This window comes from Nicotiana tabacum, chromosome 16 (genome assembly GCF_000715075.1).
Source record: "Nicotiana tabacum cultivar K326 chromosome 16, ASM71507v2, whole genome shotgun sequence".
NCBI lineage: Eukaryota > Viridiplantae > Streptophyta > Magnoliopsida > Solanales > Solanaceae > Nicotiana > Nicotiana tabacum.
In genome coordinates this window covers 96,468,573-96,473,952 of record NC_134095.1, presented here as the reverse complement: position 1 = coordinate 96,473,952, position 5,380 = coordinate 96,468,573, and positions in this window count along the sequence as shown.

Genomic DNA, 5,380 nt, shown 5'->3' with positions numbered 1-5,380 from the left:
TCTCCCACAACCAAAGGCTGGGGAGAGACGACATCATCCATGGCTACTCAAAACGTCACCATATCATTGACGTGAAGAACTGAAAATAACAACAAAATCTGGAAAATTCTGCTTGCTACAGTAAATCGCGAAATAGAATTTAAGATCTAGAAAAATAGGTCATGAATTTGAGGATGAAACCAGTTGGGGATTGTTCTCTAAGAGAAGGGGGTTCTTTTAAGACCAATCTTGTGATATTACCTTGCCGGATGCCGGAGTTATGGCCCGGTGAATAGTGACAGAATTACTATTCACCTTCTTCCTAGAGAGAAGGAGGAGGATTTTAGAGAGATTGTTGCGTAGTTTTTCTCCGCCTTTTCTAGATTGTTTTCATCCGGCCTCTTCTAGATTGGTCTTTTATCTACATATTTGACCCAAAAACACTCTATATCCTCCTCCTAACTCGGAGTAGCTCCTGCAAAGCATAAAAACCTCAATTAGAGCATTTTGTTATCATTTAGCACTTAAAACATCAATAAAGTATGGTTAATTTATAGCATAAATAGCATCTACATCGCATAATATAGGCTACTATCAAGGATTCACCCTCGCTCAACTGAAACCTAAGGGTTTTTCTAATCCGAGTTCGAGAAAGCACTCACTCGATTATAGAGACTATTCTAATCTGACTTCGACAAAATTTTCGCAAGGCAACAAAGTGAGTCAAAATTATCACAAGATATAAAGTATATCAAAATTATCATTAGGCGAAAATCAAAGCCTAGTTTTTACAAAACTGAAATGGGAGACGAGCCATAAAGAAAAAAGGATCTTTCATATATGCAAAAATATTTACAAAGACCACTCAGGGTCTTACACAAAAAAACCAAAAAAGAAAAAAGTTCTTAGTGCCTAATCCTCCCGAGGGGCCTCCTCTTCTCCACTCTCAAATCCACTTGCACTCCCGGAGTCATTATCATCAGAAGAAAGCAGCGCTCTAGCTTCAGATTTGAGTACTTTTGCACTCTCGATCTCGACGGCAAGGTCAAAGCCACGAGCACAAATCTTCTCAAGAGTCTCTCTCCGAGAATGGCATTTGGCATGCTCGGCAATGCAAAATGCTCGAGCCTGAGTAGCTTCAGCATAGGCTTGGTAGACGGCCATGACCGCCTTCGTGTCAGCCTTTACTTTTTCTTCCTCAGATGTGGCCTTCGCAAATTCGGCGTCCAATCGAGCCTCGAGCTACTCAATTCTCTTGGTTCGGGCCAAGTTCTCCTCCTTAATGCTTTGGAGTTGACGTTCAACCGATAACAGTTGGGCTCGAGCGGCCTCTTTCTTCGAGGCAAGGCGATCCATATTTTGTTTCCACCCTAAAGTCTTTGCCTCCTTCATCTTGGCCTCCTCGCGAAACTGCTCGATCTTTTCGGCCTTCTGCTGAACCTGCAGGATCAAAGTGTTAGTTGTCGTTCCCGAATCAATATATCAAGCTTCCAAAAAGTTTTTATTACCTGCTCAATCAGGTCGGTTTGTCCTTTATGAGCTGTTGCCAATTCAGCTCGAAGGTTCTTGATCTCCTCTTGTTTTTGCCCAATGAGAAGTTTTAGGCCATATCTCTCCTCTGTAAGCCTTTTGAGATCGTCCTCATACCGGCTCAGCTCTGCCCGGGATTTAGAAACGCTTCTTGATGAAGCGCCAAGGTTTATGAAGAAAGAAAGGAAATCAGACAAGAGGGAATAAAAGACGAAAGTGATATTGATAAAGGGAGCTAAGACTTGCCTGACTCAAGAGTCGATGAGCCTCACGAAAATACTCGATGCATCGACCAGATCAGAGGAATCTTCGACCCCCGTGAAGTAGCCACAGAAAAGGTATTCCCCTTCGTGGGCCGTTCCCACATCGGGGGTCCCCAAGGCCTGGGATTCCTGAATTTTCCCCTCAGAAAATGTGGAGAGGGGCGAGACACTAATGTCTATTTCCCCAAGAAAGTCACTTGGGGCGTTCTCTTTATTTTGAAGGGCCTCAGATTTGTCCCCTTCAGGTACTATCACCGGTTGCCCATCACAACGGGAGGTATCTTCGGCCTCCGATGACTCGGGGACTCTGCTCGGACCATCTTCTGAGATCCCCTCGATCCGAGGGTGAACCTCTTCGGTCATCACCGGCTCAGCGGTCTTTGGGACCTAGACGCTCCTCTTTCGAGCCACCAGTTCAAAGGCGACATCTTCATTCTCCTCTTTTTCATCTCATAGCTGCTGAACTACATTTGCAGGTAGGGCGGCAATATCTTTCTTCGACTTGCAAGCCTTGCTCTTCTTGGGCTTTGGAGTATCGGAGGGCGAGACCCTTTTTCTCTTCTTATCCTTGCCGGCTTCGGGGCCTCCTCCCCCTCCCTAGACATGGGACTCATGATAGTGTTGTCTCCAAGACCTAAATAAAAGGGAATCAAGTAGAAATAAAAAAGAGACATTTCAAAAAAGAGCATCAAACACACGAAAAGAAACTTACCATGATTTTTTGCCTCCCATCGGTCCCTTGCCAAATCACGCCACGGGCGCTCGGTATATGAAGAAGTCGATGCCAGTTTCTAAACCCAGCCCTCAAGGTTCGGAATTGCATTAGGAACGTTGTATAATAGGAGGAAACATCAATGAGAAAAAACAAAAGGAACAAAACAGTAAATGGGGGTGAAGGGCGGGGTGTGTACTTACGCTTCATGTTCCACTCTTTGGGGAATGGCATCTTCTCGGCCGAAATTATGTCAGAAGTCCTCACTCGGACAAACCAGCCCATCCATCCTCGGTCCTTATCCTCATCTATGCTCGATAACAGCACCTTGGTGGCCCGACGCTGAAGCCTTATTAATCTGCCTCTATAGAGACAGGGTATGTACAATCTAATAAGATGGTCGAGGGTAAAAGGCATGCCCTCGACTTTGCCACGAAAAATTGAAGCAAAATGATGATGCGCCAGAAAGAAGGATGGATCTGGCCTAGGGTTATTTGGTATTGGCGGCAGAAATCAAGGATAACAGGGTCGACGGGATCCAGTGTAAAAGGGTAAGTGTAAACACATAAGAACCCTTTCACGTAAGTGGTGATGTCCTCTTCGGGGGTCGGAGTCACCACCTCTTTCCCCTCCCAATGGCAATCTTTCTTCACTTGTTTAAGGTCGCCTTCAGTTATCGAGCATATATATCTCGACATAGGCTCACATCGGCCAGAGACCAATGAGGGTTTCTCAACCTTGAAATCAGAAGTGAGATCGCACACCCCGGGAACACACTCCTCGATGCGTGGCTCCACCAGCGTCTTATCACCGACCGACCGCGATGAAGAAGCTTTCTTCTTTTGAGAAACGGGTTTTGATGTTTTTGCCATCTTTATATGGATTCAGGGAAAGAAAAAGATGATATTTGTAGTTTGAAAAAGTGTTGGTAACGAAGCCTAGAAACTGTGCAAGGACGGAAAGGCTTGATAAGATGTGAAGAATTTTGAAGATTTGCAGAAAGTTTTGAAAAACTCAGAAGGATTTGAAGATTAGTGCATGAAAGATTCAAAGTAAAGTTTTAAAAAGTGAGAAGAAGACCGATTTAAGGATTCACGATGATGGTTCAAAGGTACTAGTGGTCGACCATCAATTGACGCTCATTAATGATCTTGGGAACTATACCGACGCGATGCTTCAGTCGCGTCTGTCGCTTACGTCACAAGGGTGACATCATAACTGGTCGAGGTATAAAATCGAAGGTTCAGTTCGTTTCTTCTCATTACACTCTAAGAAACGAGGGACTATCTGTATATGGATAAAATTGACACTTGCCCGATTTTGCCATTTATCGAAGACCAGGGGCATCGCGTCGAGGGTCAGTCTTGTAATGGGTCAAGTCATAGCACGAAGATAAAGTATCAAGGTCGAGAAATGAGGTGCTCGTCGAGATCAAGGCCAGTAACGATCGAGACCATATATGACAGACTTCGAGCGAAGCGCAATAACGGAAACGTGAGATATCCGCAACTGGTTGAAGATCACGGTGAAAATCCCGGAACAGATCAGATCAAGGGCAGTTGTTTTGGGCTAATCATGAGATTTACTTCTGTAATTAGAGTTATACCATAATTAGGATTCCTCTACTATATAAAGAGGAGTCCTCATCACTTGTAGAGCACACATTCACACAGATAAAAGCAATAAAATATTTTCTCTTTAGTTTACGCTCTCTTGTTCATCACCTCGTTGCATTTTAACTGTACTTACATAACTAGCTCGAGGGTATCCGATCTCGAGGGCTCTGTCCAAATGCTGGTTTGCTTTATATTATTGTCAATTTGCATCTATTATCTTTACGTTTATCAATTGGTATTAGGTGAAATCACTTGTCCTTAAAACCACATTATAAGTTTAATTGTTATCCAATTTTTAGGGTAAACAAACTTAAATTTAATTTTTGTACAAATTTTATATACTATAACTTTTGTATGTATTTTGTATATGATTTGTATATATCTTGTATGTGGTGTGTTCTACTTTCTCTCTGAAATTCCAATCAAAACTTCCTCTCATAATACAATTTGATACATATCAACAACTTTATCTAAAAAAAAATAGTATTTATAACTTAAATATAGATTTCATACAGCCATTCATACAGTATAAACTACTTTCCAACTTTCATACAACATTCAAATAAAAAATTGTTGCTACAACATAATACAACTTAAATTACAATTTACATACAACTATAATACAACTTTAATATAATTTTAATGTATGTATATTGTATGTCATGTCTTCTTCTTCTTCTTCTTCTTCTTCTTCTTCTTCTTCTTCTTCTTCTTCTTCTTCTTCTTCTTCTTCTTCTTCTTCTTCTTCTTCTTCTTCTTCTCCTGCTCCTGCTCCTCCTCCCCCCCTCCTCCTCCTCCTCCTCCTTCTTCTCCTTCTTCTTCGCCCTCAAAATTAAGATATAAACTCCAAAGAATATTCTCAATCATTTGCAATATTTTTTTAAAACCCGAATTGATATTCAAAGCTTCGAAACCTTATAATGGTTGTAATTGTAGAGAGTCAAACACCTTCAGAATTTATTGATTGACAATTTTAATTCGAACACCAATGGTACAATATAAAAGAAAATTGCTAAGTTAAAATTTTATAGTAAAATAATTGAAATCCCTGGAAAAAATGATAAAGTAGATGAGAAAATAGAGATAACTGAAGGAAGAAAAATACGGTTGGGGAAAGAACAAAGAGAGAGAGAGTCAAAGAAATACTTATTTAATACAAAGGGATACTATTTAATTCCTAATACAAAGGAATACTTATTTAATACTAATTTGTATATAATTGGTAAATTATATATCAACTTGTAGTTAAGTTAAAACTTCAATAGTGAGGACAAATAAAT